Here is a 17,133-nt window from a genome sequence, read left to right as displayed (position 1 = left end):
CCCATAGCGCAGCACTTTCCCAGAAAGAAGGAAGTAAAAAAAAAAAAAAAAAAAAAAAAAAAAAAAAAAAGCTAATATTCTAGCAAGGATTTTGGAACAGCTCTTGGAATTTACTCTATTGTTTCTGGAGAATATCTGGTGAAAATATTTTCAGACTCTACCCAGTGACAAAGATTTTATTTCTACTTTAATATATTCATTATCAAAGCTCAGCCTAGTTAGACAACGGCTTCTTTGTGAATCAATTTTGAAACTAATTTTAGATATGTTTCCAAGATACAAATCTCCACAGAGCTGCTTTTTACCCCACCTTTGCCTTAAGTAAAAACCGTATTGTAAATTGCACTTGAAGAATAGATTTATTTTGCGTAGGTCTTAGAGGACAAAGTTGTAGTAGGGAATGAAAATTAGGATCGTATACTTTTTTTATACACAGTTAAAGGGTGATAAGTGAAGGGATTATCCAACCTGCAAGCTGAAACATTTTTCTCAAGAGCAAGAGGCATTTAATTCCACGGTAAATGAAGGATTCAAGAAAGGTTGATTTCCTCCTTGTTAATGTAGCTAAATCTCTGTTTTGAGCTAAACCCAGAAGGTGAAGTGAGTGAGTAAACATCTACCATTTGTCTTAGAATGACAAAACAAAGATTTAGGGATGTTCACTTGCTTAGATACAGTCCAGATAGTGTTTTGATATTTTTAATAGAGATTACAAATCATGCTGGGTAACGTTTGAAACAGATAATAAAATCATCTGAGTATATTAATCTTTAAACTTTTATGTCTTCTGTATCTTTCCATCTCTTCAAAATTTAATTCTGAATATTTGCCTGTTTGTTTGCACATCAAGGTTATTACCAAAGCTTACTATTTTAAAGGGAATATGCTTCAGAGATATTAGTGATCTGAGGACCAAGGATCCAATTGTAATGCTTCACTTTAAAAATCTTAGAACTGATCTTAGTTATGTCAAAGCACGACGATTAACCCCACACAACACAGTTAGATATCAAAAGTTTGTACTGAATATATCTTTTTTTTCTCCTCTGTGATTTCATAAGCCAAAATGTCTCAGCATGGCCAACACAAATGGTTTCTTCTAGCTGGTAAACAGCAGTGCCAGAAGGGGCACACGTGGTACATCCTGAGCTGTGACTTGCGAGTGATGGTCAATTTTGCAGGCTGCTCCCCTCAAGATCACCATGGCAGCCATGAGAGGAAGCAGCCAAGTATAAGCATTGTTCCCCTTTGCCCTCTTGCTCACAAAAATAATGTCCAAGGATGAGAAAAGGAGGCAGTTTGTGTTCATTTGCCCAAGCATACATTAGCACAGATGATCTATAGGTGAGCCCCATAGAGGAAAAGAGCTCTGCTACTGGTCTTCTCCAGGGATAGACATCTACGCTGTCTGATCCTGAAGTTGTGCAGATGGAGAGCAACTTTTTGCTCAACCAGTTAATGACAGGACAAGGGGGAATGGTTTTAAACTAAAAGAGGGGAGAGATTTAGATTAGAGGTTAGGAGGAAATTCTTCACTCAGAGGCACTGGAAAAGGTTGCCCAAAGATGCTGTGGATGCCCCATCCCTGGAAGCGTTCAAGGCCAGCTTGGACAAGGCCTTGGGCAACCTGATCTAGTGGGTGACATCCCTGACCATGGCAGGGGGGTTGGAAGTAGATGATCTTTAAGGTCCTTTCCAACCTAAGCCATTCTATGATTCTACGTAATGAAAAATAATTCAGGAGAGACTATGATAATGCAAATGATGTTAAATATGTTAAATAATAGAAGCCATTTCAGATACATAAAGATGACAGTCTTTGTAGATTCTAATTGTTTTAAAATGAGGCCAAAACAAAACATTGTTTCTCTTCCTTTGTTCAATGCTTTATTAAGAACAAAAATTTCTTTTAAAAATGCTGGTGGCAATATTGTAAATACATTTACTTTGATCCATTGGTGAGCACTGGAATATTTTTTCATGTTTATGGACTTGATTTTATGTATTTGCTTATGAATACGTCTCTTAGATACAGGCTGGTAAAAGTTTTTATACAAGTCATTAAATATAGTGTAGTAGGGATTACAATGAGTTTATTTGTTTCCATATAGAAAGAAATGAGACTACATTGTTTGTTTTGTGAAATGTTAGTACTGCTCACTGAATCTGCTGTGGCCATAGTGATAATATGGGCGTAAAGGTTTCAAAGCCAATTTCGAGTGGGTTGTGTCATCTGGTATATACTGGCAAACATCTTTAGCAAGTGAGAAACCAAGACAAATAAATCAGGTATAAATCTAAATCACTGGCTTTATTCTCATGAGAATTGCATCATTTTCTCTGAGAAACTTGGCAGAATTTCTTCTTCAGGAAGTTAGCCCTCCTGCAGGGTGCAATACCAGCCGCAGGGGCAACACCAGCCTGACTCCCACCCCATTCAGGAGTGGCTGGAGCGATGCTCTCCTCTGCTCCAACCAAATGAGCCTGACTCCAACCTACATACATAAATCTGGATAACATTCAGGATGTGTCCTCGATACGGTGGGGGCTGGGGAGAGAAAGAAAAAGAAAATATATTCAAATGAGTCTACATTTTTCCTTTCTTCTTACCAGGTTGGCTATAAATGTCTGCCTTGCCTAATCTTTCAGTCAGTCAATCTCAGTCAGGGAAGTCAGGGCACTTAAGAGCTGCCGAGGTTCCGAGTAATTACCTGAACAAAAGACCGTCTGGGATTGGACTAACTATTGGCTCATCTGTATTCAGCAGCGTTTTGAGATCATGAAAGGAGAAACCTGGAAAGTGCAAGGGAGGAGATGCAAAAAAGAAGACAAATGAAAAAGGAAAATGCATACTGTAAGCGTACACCATAAGAAAAAAAGGTAGGGATATAGTGCTGTTGTTTGACCAAAACACAGATTTCTAAGAGAATAAAGAAGTTGAAAATAATAATAATAATAATTAAGAAGGCTTCTCTGCTTCAGCATTGAGTTTCTGCTAAAAATAAGAAATAAGACAACAATAGACATATGAACCACTAATTAACAAACACTCACCTGCGCTGTCTGAAGCCCAGAGTTAGCTGTTTCAATTCATGATGGAAACTTAGCCTTGGTTTCTCACATAACTTTTCTGATCAACAAACCATTTAATAAGATGCAAAATTTCTTTTTCTTTCCCCCAAACCACTTGGAAAAGTCCTAGTTTCACCGTGATGTGAGGTGGAAAATACTGTAAGATAAACTCAGAAAGTTTGGTGGGACAAGAAAATTGCCACCCAGCTCTAGCTGAAGCCTAAGCTAAGGTCTGTGTTCAGCCAGTGGGGCTTAGTGCTCTACTCAGGGAAAACTCCAGTTGGCAGCAACATTGTTTTAAACATTTTGGTAGGGTCTGTAAAGACACTGGGGCCTGAGTTTTACCATATATCAGGTGGAAACATTTTCACTTTATTATATGGGTACAAAGAATTCGACGCAGCAATGAACTTCTGTAGGGAGATATTTTATCCAGAGATTCAAAAAATTTACCATTAGATCACCTAAAATTCGTGTAAGCCATATAAGTTGTCCCAATTATGTTGAGCTTTAGCTTCATCTCTTTCCTGCATTTTTCTTTGGTTTCAATCATTTTTTATATTGCTTGCTTTCAGACCTACACTCCCAGCAGACCAGTTCCTAAATTCCTTAGCGGTCTTAATACAACAAAAGCCACCATCATGAGTGGCAGTAATTGGAAGCCTTGTTCACAGTCTCAGCCTATGGGCTAAGTATTGATCGAAGATGGAGTCAGAGCTCATGCTCCTTCACTAGCTAGAACAAGGAAGGAAGCTGCATTTCATATTTTGAACACTGTGCGGAGGCTCATAAACAAAAAGAGTGTGGGGGTTAAAAAAAAAAAGCTATCTGACGTTATCCATATATTGCATTCGCTAAAGAAGTATTTCCTGAGAATAAAAACAAAGATCTAGGGAATAAATAAATAAATGGTGAGTATTGAAGTGAAGAGGGAAAAAAAAAATCCCTCCCTCAATACAGGCATGTTGAGAGGGAAGTTTGTTTAAATAGGAACTCTGCATTCCACCCACAATAGCTATTCTCATCCGTGATGAATGCAGACATAAACAAGCCTGTATGTCTGCAGCCGCTCCCTCAGCCGTTGAAATGCCATGGCAAATTTGCAACGTGTGTCTCAGAAGATAAAACCACACAGATGTGAAGAACTGCCAGCTTTTCCAAAGAATCCATGTAACACCTTTGAACCTCGTACTAAATGGCATGAGCTCTGGATACTTCCACTCAGATTCTGACTGGTTTTCTGCTCTGGGGAGTAAGACCGACCTTCATATGATGCCAGCCTCCACTTTCCTTATCTTGTAACTCCTTAATGGTGATGCCTAAACAGATTTTAACTCTACAGAAGTCCAAATGTCCAAAAGGCAGTTGAATTCCTCAGAAATGAGGCAGCTGACCAGAACCAATGTGCAGAACAGGAGATTATCAACCCATAATCTGTAGCATAAAACTTGCCTTCGGCTGGCATGACTACCAAAACAGCAGTGGTATCACTTGTGCATTGCTAGCAGTTATGCCAGACATTTTATACATATACGTGTAGAATTACACAGTATAGAGAGGTCAATTTTCTTTAAGATAGACAAAGACAGGTTCCTAGTTAAAAAAAACAATATTGCTTTAAAATTATAATAATAGCTGTAAGAAAAGGAAGAGGAATGATGGTGACCCACAGCCCCCTCTTCGTACAAGAGCAAAGCAGAAAGGATGTTGGCAGCTAAGTGAAAACTGACAGCAGCCTTTGGACAAAAAGCAGCCAGATGAGGATGAATGACAGCACGGACAGAACCTATTATTAATAGCTGCAAAGCAGGAACGTTACTAGGAATCACTTAAGTACCCAGGAAAGCACCATGCTAAACACCTTTCCTTTGCTGACTGTGCTTTATATTTCTGCAACTATCGCAATGAGTAACTTATTTGGAAATGCTCAAAATTCTGAATATATTTCTAAACAAAGACTGAAAACCACTTTTCAATGTTTGTCAATATCTCTACCTGTGGAGCTCAGAGATTGCATTAGATTGTATTATTTTAGCACCCAAACTAAGAGATTAACAGTCTTAGATGCCAGCAGTAATTGCAGCCCAGAACACAAGCACAATCAGTGCTTCCCATAAGGCTTTGAAACTATGGGGTGGGGTGGAGGCTGCACACTCCCCTCCTGTCATAGTGGAAGTATGCATGTCTATAAAATGATTATATACTTGCTGAAAGCTAAAAAGATATCTGCTGTCTTTGGAGTTGCTTTGATACTGTTGTGAAAACCTCCTTAATTGAGGAGGCCTCAAATGGACCAGAACTGACTATAACTCTCAGCTGGCATGCGTGTGGTCTCAGCTGGCATGGAGGGTGTTTAGTTATCTCTTTATAATGTTCTGACAGCTTCTAATGCAGTCCAGGTTTCTTCTTTTCACAGTAACATGCACATTACTTTTCTTGTCTTCGTTTTAATTCCTTCCAATAATTAAGGCTATGAAGTGTTTTTGCTGATATCTTGAGCTTGGGTTTGCATTTCAGAAACAACCTTGATTTGCTAGGATGAAGTGATACAGGACACGAAGTAGGATAAACATTCCTCTTATTATAGCTGCTGAATATCACATTTGTAGCAGGTGAATTATCACAAGAGGCAGGACAAACATAGGACAGACTACTGCAATAGCAATCATAGCAAAACAAAGAGGGATGTGTATCGTGAATTGCAGACAGAATAGCCAATGCAGACATGAAATGTGTTCAGTGCTGTGAACAAATTACAGTATTTGGGATCTGGGGAGATTCTAACAGAGACTGAGCCTGTAAAGGAAGGAGTACCTTCAAAAGCAGCAAACTGGGATGAAAAAAAATAATAATAATAATAAAAGAGAGAGAGAGAAAAAAGAGAGAGAAAAGAAGAGAAGAGAGTACCATCTCTGTCTTGATATGTCCTATAGAAATTAAGAGATAATAGTTTCCTTAGGGCCACACAATGAAATCATTGAAAACGATTTCATAAACAACCCCCTCATACACACTCCACCCCAGGGAATTATGGATCTGTACCAGTTGTGGCATATTCCAGGGTAAAAATATGCCAGTCAGGCAATCTGTAGCTTTAAAGTACTGTGCTAGATTCACCCCTGCCGGCACAGAGGGTTGCAAATAATTTGAATAATTGCTGCAGAGAGCAGATGGTAGAAATACTCCATTAAAAGAGTTCCAAATATAGCTTAATTCAGCAAGGGGAGGGAGAAAAGTAGAGAAAAAGTTCAAAGGAAATCTGGCATCACCATCATCATCAACTTAGTATTATTAATAAATAGCAGTAGCAATAGCAATAATAATAGTAATAATAATGACAACAACAACAATAATAGATCCAGACCAAGAACTGAATGGGAAAAAAAGGATGCCAGAATTGCTTTTTTGGGCTGCTGTTCTCTGAAGGATTCTTCCAGACATGAGTAATCTGGTTTGTATCAATGCTATTTCTGAGAGTACAGCTACAGCTGGACACCATCAGCCTGGTGCCATGCTGTATTATTTCTGGCTTTGACCAGAGCACTGGATCAAAGGGATCTCCTGGTTTTCCCAGCTCTGTTCTGTCTTTGCACATTAGTATTGTCCCTACAGGTTGCTTGCATGCCACTCAGAGAAAAGAAATACTCAGCTCCTTGCAATGCAGTAACCTCCTTGTCCAATGCCTTGCCCAGGGCAAGGAACCATGAAACTCAGGGTTGAACTGAGTCGCTTATCTTTATGCTCCTCTTCTTCCAGTGGTGAAACTGCAAGATGATGTGCCCTGAAATGCTTGGGAATCCTAGACAGATCACAAAGCAGAAATGGGTCACAGAGTTGGTGCTATACAGCAATAAATCACCAAAGCTATAATTCTCAGGTGGAACTTTGCTTTTCCAAAATCAGAGAACTGAAATTGAATGAACCTTGCTGAATGCCCTTCCTCAACGCTCCTGTGGATGCTCATCAATTATATTTGTCAGATTAACAAACTATGGTAAGAGAACTGAAGAACCCAGGTCTGAGAAGGACACCGTAAATATATTTTGATACGGGTGATAGAAATATGTTGCATGATCAAAGTGATTTAGTTAAATCCTTTATAAACTACTAATGATTAATTTGAACTTCTATAAAAAAAATAAAAAATAAAAAAAATAAAAAATAAAGAAGAAGAAGAGATACATACCTTAATCAATTTGTTAAATACCTCATAAGATCTTGGAATAAAAGCACTAATCAGGTCCATATGTGGCAAAAGAAGCTGACAGTGGCTAAAATAAGTGACATTTTACAAAAGTAAAAGTCAACAAGCAAGGATTTTTACAAAGAAGTGAAGAGAAAGACATAAAAGGATACAAAAAGCTTGAAAGAGAGCACACAAAAACAAGTATTTTGGAGGTTGCCTCAAATTTATGCTGTTCACCATCCTAAGTATAACATAAAACCTTATTTAAAATAACAGTACAATTTACATTGCAACTTGGTTTAGATACAATTATTCCTATTATTGCCTTTAAAGTATGTACATTTGGAGGAAAACAATCAATAAATCCAAACCGTTCCCAACTATATCAAAAAAACATTTGAACCTTCTACTCATATCTGCAAAATGTAAGTCATACTTGCAACTTTCCACTCAGACATGCAAATTAGCATCTACACTAGGAAACCTGCCTTATTTGCATTAGTTTCTCTCTGGAAATAAGAATTTTGCACAAGTAGCCTTTTCATTTGTGCACACAACTGGTATTGCACAAGGCATCATTTTAGAAGCTTTGCACTACAAAAGCTATGCATATCCATTACTGCAGTGCATACTCACTACCATCTCTTGCCACAATAAGGCTTCAAAGGTCCACTGACCAATTACACAGACAAAAAACAGCAGAAAAAGATACAAGCTAAAAAAAAAAAAAGATTTTTCTGTCTTTCTTTAAGCCTTGCGGAAGGCTTAAAGAAAATCAAAACACTTCAACTACTGCAACCTGCTTCACTGGAAATATTTCTAATCAAATCAAACAAGAACAGAATAAAATTACATGAGGAGTAATGAAGTCTATGATCAAGACTGCTAGATTTCAGTGAGTGGTCTGCCACAGCTTCTCTAGTTTCTTTTTTGTAAATGTCAACATCATCTACAGAACTAGCACAATTAGAAAATATATATATATATTTTCTGGGAGAAAAAAATGACAGTAACTGTTTAAAGCTGAAAGTATTCAAATTTTACAGTGAAAGAACAGTGCAGAATATTCTTACTGTACTGAACACATAAGCATAAGCCCCAAGACAATAGCGAAGGGAACATCTGAATACGAAATACTGCAGTAACAAGACTGGAAAACGTGGCTGGTGTTCGAGTTCGTAGTGAAGCAGCTGGAAGGATTTGGCAGCAGAGAGCCCACCAGAACCAGCTGGAAGGATACAGCACAGAAAGAAACCCTCTGGTGTGCCCAGAGACCCAGAAGACACAGATTGGCTTGCAGGTATTTTACAGTTTTCCCTTTACAGCGCTGACTTCTGCATGTAGCACAAACAAAGGGAGAAAAGATGACAAATGGGAAAAGGGAGGGAAGAGGACCATAAGCGCTCCTTCCCAAGTGAGCCCAGGGAGCAAACTGCAAACACGCAGCGACTCCCGTAATGATGCCAGCACTTGTTTTTACAAGTACTCGGATTTATTGTTGGCACTAGGAAAAGAAGCCGGGTGCTCGAGTCAGAGGCACAAGAAGGCATTTTGACACGCGTTTGTGAGGGAAGCTAATTTTAACTTTGCACTTTCTCGGCCTCCCTCGGCCGAGCTGTCTCCTTGCCGTGCATTGCCACCTGCAGGAGAGCCAGCCCCTGCTCGGGCAGGCTCAGCGTCCTGCTCCTCGCCGCGCCCAGCCATCACTTCTTTCCACAAAGCAGATAAAACCCAGAAGCCACGAGCACGTACGTTTCTGTGACAATACACGAGTGCCATACTGCTGAGAAGAGCCTAGGCTGCCACCAACACTGCTCTGAAAAGCCACAGAGGGCAAACATTCACAGTCAGTGCCACTTCTCTGCCCGGGAAGTTGCTGCAGTTGAAATCCCAGGCAAAGGGTAAATTTACCTAGGTAAATAAGCTCTTTTATCAATTAAAATTGTCACTTTCATTTAATACCATGAGGCGAGGAGAGGAAGATGAGATATTTGTACTTAAAGATTGAGAATGTTTTAAAGGTAATACCTTATTACCTTTAAATTATTAGCTGGCTTTCAAGAAGTCTAATTCCCCAGGAAGACCCCACTAACTCTGCCATCAGCTTCACATCACCTGAGACACCAGGTACCTTTTCTGTGCTTGCTAAAAGGAGGGGAAAGCAGAACCAGTGAATACAGAACAGCAGTTTCTGCTATATCATGTAAAAACCTGGCCCTATTGATTACCAAGGAAAAGTTCTCACTGATCCATATCGCTATCCTGATATACCCACAGTTTGAACATAATGACTATGTAAGATTTTTTCCTTAATGAGGCTTTATAAATGTCAAGGGCAAAAACGAATGTTGCACACAGCAACAGTAACAGCTTTATGCAGCACACAGGGTGAAAGCACTACCTTCTGCAGACATGCTGAATGAAAACAGCAGCAGTTTCCTTCTTCCAAGGAAGAACTACCTGAACATATTCTCCGGAGAATTGTTCCTTTCAGCTAGCTATGGTTAACTACAGGAAACAGAATGAGGTTTGATACAATCCATTCAAACAAGGAAGCTGAGCTTCAGGTAGTAGACACCAGACAAATTCTCAGCTGAGCTGAATAAGTCATGAGTGCTGTACTGCAAGGAACAGCCTCTCTTTCTTTTTGGGGTTGGAGGAGGTGGCAGGGTCTGTCTGGAGGCAGAGCCGTTTGGTGTGCTGTGCTCGTACAGCACCTTGCACAGCTGGGTCCTGTTCTTGGCAAAAGACCAGATGTACCTCGCATCCAGCATCAACTGCCAAAAACAATCTAGCAAAAGAGGACCAGGGAGATATATACAGCGCTGCAGCCACTTGTGCAATGCTGATGCAAAAAAGGCAAATGCAAATCCACAATGCACTGGTGTATGTGCTGCTCATTAGACACAGGTGGCAACTTAGGAAATTAAGTTTTCAGGAGGAATCAACAAGACTGATAAACACAATATACGAGGCGAGAGTAGCCAGCAATGGGATTGGCTTAGTTTCAAACAGAGAAGAAGCATAATAAGAGTATGTGAAATACTGTCATAAATATTGCAGTGATTATTTGTTTTCTGTATACTTTCTTCATAGAAGAATTTGGCAACACCACTAAGAAAGAAGATTTATGCAAGGTATAGGGAAAATATGTCTGTTTATAGGGAGAGCTGAGCCCTGGAGCAGCTGGAAAAATTAAGAAATCCATGTCTTCAGAGGTTTTTAAGAGCAGATAAGGCATATTTGGACTCTGGCCATTTGGACTTGTTATTGTCTCAGCTCAAGAGATTGAATGATATCAGATTTCTCTTATTTCTTATCAGTATCTCTTTAGTCATGGGTAGACTACAAAAACATGACCTTAACACAACCATGAACAGAGGACAAGGAGAACACAACATGCATTATGTCTTTTTCACATTTCATGAAGGTAAAGCTAGTTCTGCAACTTCCAGTTTGACTCATGATTTTTATCACTGGGAGGATAACCACACTGGAATCAAGACAAACAAGAAAAATCAACAACAATAAATACTCGATGGTTTGTTTTCAAGAGGCAAACTATCAAGAAATCAAGACATATGTACTGTTAAGTACACGTAGTAGTTTTACATCTATATATTTCAAAGTATTTTGCAAATCCAAATAATGCAGTGATGTACTTTCATAAATTCTCAAGGACATCCAAAGAACTAGATAGTTTAACACAGTCATATAGGTTGACATAGACATTTTTTCAGAAAGTTCATATGATTTGTTCACAAGATGAAACACTAGGGACCAGCGAAGGGACCAAAAATAGGAACTACAACTCACTGTGATCAACTCTGAATTGTGTCCAGTAGCCCACAGATGTCTTCTGCACTGGACATTAAATTTCACATGACTATAGAAAACAGATGTGCCACACATTTAAATCATGAAATCCAAAATGTTGTGCCACTTGGAAGGTGTGGACAGCGGGCTTCAGGAAAGGTATGAGGGATTTATCTTAATATGAACTATTATATTGCATAAGAGCTGTCATAATTAATGTCCAGATATGGGGAAAGAATAGTAAAGGTGGTAACTCAAGAAACAGGTAACTCTACCAAAAGATTAGCAACTGATTTATGTATGAAGTCTGTATCAAAAATACAATCTGATTCAAACTAGTACTTCTTTTTTCTTTAAAAGTAGAAATACATTTTTACTGACTTGAATGATCTGCAAGTCTAAGCAAGTTACCTAAACTGCTGTAGAGGCAATGAAAACAGATAGGTATTTCCAGGCATGAGTTCATCTTACCCTGAACTGCTACATTCTGATTAATTTTAATATTATACCCAGATAAGCCATGTCCTGGAAAGGCCCACCTCAGGTTACAGAACAGCCAAAATGATAGAGGTTCCAGCTGATCCTTGCTCTTACACAGGCAATTATTTGAAATGACAAAAAATTGCCATCTTTGATTCCTAGACATCAGCAATGGTGTGGGGCATTTAGACAGGCTGATGGGCAATTACTTTCCCTTCAGGAACATCACTGTCTATTCATTGCTGTCCTACAGAACTGGATATTCAGAAAATGGAAGATGTGTTTCATAGAATCACAGAATGGCTTGGGTTAAAAGGGACCTTAAAGCACATCCAGTTCCAACCGCCCTGCCATGAGCAGGGACGCCACCCACCAGAACAGGTTGCCCAAGGCCCCATCCAGCCTTGCCTTGAACACCTCCAGGGATGGGGCATCCACAGCTTCTCTGGGCAGCTTGTGCCAGTGCCTCACTGCCCTCTGAGGGAAGAATTTCCTCCTAATCTCTAATCTAAATCTCCTTTATTTTAGTTTAAAGCCATTCCCCTTTGTCCTGTCATTATGTGACTAAGCAAAAAGCCGCTCTCCATCTTTTTTTTTTTTTTTTTTTTTTTAAGTCCCCTTTAAGTATTGAAAAGATGCAATAAGGTCACCCTGGAGCCTTCTCTTCTGTAGGCTGAACAGCCCCAGCTCTCTCAGCCTTTCTTCATAGGAGAGGTGCTCCAGCCCCCTGATCATCTTTGTGGCTCTCCTCTGGACCCACTCAAACAGCCCCACATCCTGCTTGTCCTGAGGGCCACAGACCTGTACACAGTACTCCAAGTGGGGCTTCACAAGGGCAGAGCAGAGAGGGACAATCACCCTCCTCGACCTACTGGTGCAGCCCAGGACACAGTTGGCCTTCGGGACTGCAAGCACGCACTGCTGGCTCATGTTGAGCCTTTGGTCCACCAGAATCCCCAAGTCCTTCTCCACAGGGCTGTTCTGAATGAGTTCTTCACCCAGTCTGTATTCCTGTTTGGGACTGTCCTGACCCAAATTTCTGATATGCAAACTGATTATTTAGGACATGATGTAGTAGTGCATATTTAAGCACCTCAGAGCCACTTGAGATACACTAGAATACGTGACAAATACCTGCAGAGCTGGTATATATTTCACAAGACCTCTGTGAGACCTGTTCCCTTCTGGAGGATACAAGAGATCCCCTGGGACAGCTCAGATGACACTAGATGTTTATTCATGAGCAAATGAATCAAGCCCAAGGACACCAAATTTTGTTTTCAGCCCCCTTGACCCATCCACCAGTCTAGAAATGTGTAAAACATAAGAGGAGATGCTGGCATAAATAGCTCTGTACTTCCTTGTTAAATCTTCTGGCGGAGTGGGAGAAGGCATGAAAAGGGATTGGGGACAGGGAGGCAAGGCAGCATTGCTTGGCTCCAGGGATAAGCAGCACAGGATCTGTTGCTTCGGGTAGAAATACACGGTCTAAATGACAAAATACAACATAACATGGACCTCCTTCCTTGAAGCCTCTTGAGGATAATAATGTGATCACCTTTCACTTATTATTATAAATAGGTTATTACACAGCCCTGACTTCTCTAACCTCTAGCAGTATTACTTCATGAGGAAAATAATAACGCAGTGGTAAATTATATTATTTCTACAAATAGTATGAGAAATTGTGGATATCCAGAAAGGTTAATCCCTGCTTCAGTTGCTGTGCTAGTGAGGTATAAATCTGATGGTAAATGGGGGGCAGGACAGCAGAATAGAGCCCTTGTCTCATAGATACAATACATAGTCATCTGAAAGTTTGCCTCTTACTTTGCATTAGCACTATAATTTCTCATAAAAGGCTTGTGAACTAACAATAATTGGAAAATAACTACTAAAAAGAATGGCATTTATCTGCCTTTTCTAGCGCATTCGCTTTGGATACAAAAGCCTAGGGAAAGAAAGAAATACTGCAGCTGAAATGCACAAAACATTTGTTTTCAGCAGAGGAAAATGGGTCCTCAAAGGGTGACTAAAATACACAAAATTCTATACACCCAAACGACCCTCTTGTCTGCAGTACTGCAACATCAGGTAAAGAAGCTGCTGAAAACAAGTGTTTATTCTCTGCATGATATTTTTTGTCCCTTCCTGCTGCTAGTATTATTCTTATGACACCAGACACTGCATAATATGACATTTCAAATGTATGGCACTGTGACAATGATGTACGAGGAAACATTTACAGAGCCTGGCACAAGAAGTGAAGTTAATACTGAAAAGCAAATGATTTGCTTAGATTGGCTGCTATTTCACAGTTTGCAGGGTAAATATTCAATGTGACAGTCAAACTTAGGAACAAAAATTGATAGCTTTCAAATAATGATTGTAGATATTTACAGTCTACCTTTTAACTACCTTTTTTCTGCCAGCACCAATGTTATTTTTCTACAGGCATGTCTGGCTCATATGTGGCTAAACATATTCATACAATATGAATTCATTACATTCTTTATGTAAATAAATTATCTTTAATTTAAGATTTCAAGGAGAAAAAGTTGCAAAAACACAACTGAAGAAAACAGCCCACAGAAGTCCCTCAAGAAAAATTCCCCCAAATGGAAATGAATAGAGTAGCTCTCCTTGATCCAAAGTATTTGATCTTCTTCTGGACATCTTTAAAAACAATTTGTGAAAGGAAAATTAAGAAACACCCTAAATTTTTCTGGTAGACTTCCTTCCCCCTCTGTCCTCTCCCATTTCTTGGGTAGCACCTCATATTCATTCAGGGCACATCCTCACATTCAGTTTGCCTTAAGCTCAATCATCTTAAAAGAGTTTTCCTGAAGGTCACCATGAGACAAAAAGCATATATCAACATGAAAGGAAGAGGAATAATCTAAGTGTGGGTGCCAAGAAAGAAGTAGAAAGAAACCAATCATGCCCTGGGCAGCAGAAACAAGACAGGGAAAAGAAAAGCATCATTCTTTGAATTCGAGACCCTAGCCAATTATTTGGTTATTTTATATTGGCAGAATGGGTTATACAAAAATTATGAAACCACCAATTATACATCCAATGATATCATCATAACTAAAGTCAGTACCAGGAATTATTTGGTCTACATTTTCAAGTGAATAGCTAAAATAGATAGGTGTGTTGCCAAGGTCTACGTACCAAATGGGTCTTTCCCAGATCTGTTTTATAGGGTGACGAAACAAAAGCAAGACTCCTATGGCCTTGCACGCTGCTAGATTAACTTTTTGGAGGTGATAAAAGATCTGTAATCTCCACAGCGGTGCAGCTGACTCAGCATCACTACAACACATTGCTGCTCATACAATCATAGGTAGAAGCACTTTGAAAAGGCTAAAAGGTTATCAGCCAAGCTCTTCCTAAGATAAGATTCAAGTCTCAATACACCTGCAGTCTTCTGAGTCTAAAAATGCATTTGTTCAAAGGTGTTAGTATTTATATGATGTTTTGAGAAGCTTTTGTTCATGTATGACTGAATGCCAATTTCTTCTCCAAGTGGAGGGGTTCAGAAAGGAAGGAACTAAATACTCTGTTCCTGTTTGGGTCTACTCCAAACTAACCAAATATATAAGTCCAGTTCCAGAGCCAATGTTAATGTATGCTACCCTTCACTATATTAAGATTTTCTTTAGTTAAAGAAAAAAACAACATTTTTGGGGATAAACAACATTTTTTGTTCTCTAGACATTCAGATATACCATCAAATATAAAGCTAAGTTTTGAAATTTTGGTAAGTATAATAATCTTTCCTTCAAGTCAGGTTTGTTAATATCCTTTAGTAAGCTGTATAAGATCTTAGTTTATATTTTTAGTAACTGTTAAAAAGCTCATTAACCGATCAGTTCATTCCATAATGACAATAACATAATTTATTTCTAAATCGGAAACCAGAAGCGGACTAAATCTCAACAACAAATTCCTATTAGGTCCTTGCATTCCTACCACTGAAAATGAAACCATGTGGAGAAAAAACTCTTTTTAGGTAAAGGAGAAAAAAATGAGTCAGTTTATATTCCAGAGAGGAACACATCCACTTTGCTTAGTCCCTTGTTGAAAGGACTTTTGTGAAGATTTTACACAGTCTTTTTTCCCCCTGTGAACTGAATGATCAGTAAATATCAATATGCTTTAGAAAAAATAAATAAATAAATCTGTCTATAAGTAATTTCTCACTAAGTTGACAGGCATTTCTTTAAAGTCCCCAGATCAGAGCTATTAGGCTGCATTTTTGTAAGACCTGTGTCCTCCAGAAATGCTTTCAAAGTCAAGTGGCCTCTCACCTGTAAGTTACACTGAGGACTGGCACTGAAAGTATCTATGATGGTAGGAAAGTTTAGCATCCCCAGTTACATCCCAGCATGAGTGGCTCCAACGAGTTTTTGTCCCCATCCCCTTACTGAGACAATGCACCAAGACATCATCTGTTCTCTTAGCACAGGCAACTTCCACATCAGAGTATCAGCAGGTCAGATTCCAGTTCAGCAGCTTGGGTCTGACATGTCTTTTGAGATAATCAAGAGAAGCAGATGAATAAATGTATTTATATATGTTTATTTTTGGCAAGCTGACAGAGAATGTTTGACACTGAAAAATGAGAGTGTAGTGAGAGGAAAAAAGCAAGATCTGCTTTCCATTGTTTTTAATACTTTATGCTTTCTTCTGGGACCTCATAATTCATTGGACTAAAAAAACAATTGCAGATAAGATTAATAAGTAAGAAAGCTAATTATGCACTTATCTGGACTATTTGGGCCACACAGCAAGTGATACAATTGCACTGTTTTACATTGCTATATGAGAAAATGCTTTATAACTGCTATCACTTGATGTGTGACAGTCCACATCGCAGTCCTGTCCAGAGTCAAGCAGAACAATGTTCAACCTGCCAGTCATTTTGCCCAATAGCAGAGTCAACAGCTGTATATGACTGAACTAATATGGAGAGTGCTGGAAGTACAGAGAAAGATACTGAAAACGGGATCTCCTCAGGACAGGGAGTGGATAAGTTTGGGAGACAGTGAACAAGGACCAACACCTACACATGACACGGGAGGGAACAGTTCTACAAGAAGGCATCATTCAAAAGCTTCTTAGAGAGAAATTTCTGCAGCACACACCTTGAAAATTACATGAAGAAAAGAAAGGATAACTTTCAATACTACAGTAAGTGCAAACCCCAAAATCTGCAACAATAGAAGACTATTAGAGAAAAAATAAAATAAAACAGGAGAATACATCATATGCAACATGAGAGACTATTTAACAGAATTGTTTATCCAGTCAGGTGATTTACTTAAGGAGAGGGTAAATTAGTTGTGTAAGTGTTTACTGCATGACATATCCTAAAAAAATAAAATAAAAATAAAAAAATCAAAACTCAAAAAGTTATCTTTTTGATACAAAATGGGCTGGTGTAAGTGAACAGCTTGTATGTTGCTGAAGGACAGGTCTGATCATAATGGTCTCTTCTTGACATGGAAAGTAGAATCAGCAGTCAGCAAAAGAAGTGAGAAATTAGTACTATTTACCTTGAAAGAATTCAG

At 39.0% G+C, this 17,133-nt stretch overlaps 1 protein-coding gene across 3 annotated transcripts in view; it reads right to left on the bottom strand.

Moving 5' to 3' along the window:
- LOC308189212 (uncharacterized protein) overlaps positions 1-17,133 on the bottom strand; it is a 170,836-nt gene that overhangs the window by 115,905 nt on the left and 37,798 nt on the right. The window contains exons 2-3 of one of the 3 annotated variants that reach the window (XR_013946139.1): positions 2,712-2,793; positions 2,286-2,548 (exon numbers count right to left, since the gene is read on the bottom strand). The exons of the other annotated variants lie outside the window; for them this stretch is intronic. The gene's annotated coding sequence lies outside the window, so the exon portion shown is untranslated. Of the gene's footprint in view, positions 1-2,285; positions 2,549-2,711; positions 2,794-17,133 lie in introns of those variants that run through there. 3 annotated transcript variants of the gene reach the window in all.

The sequence above is a fragment of the Anser brachyrhynchus genome (genome assembly GCF_964034855.1).
Source record: "Anser brachyrhynchus genome assembly, chromosome: 2".
NCBI classification, from domain to species: domain Eukaryota; kingdom Metazoa; phylum Chordata; class Aves; order Anseriformes; family Anatidae; genus Anser; species Anser brachyrhynchus.
Note: the sequence above shows the minus strand (reverse complement) of the source record. Positions and strands in the feature narration are given on the sequence as shown.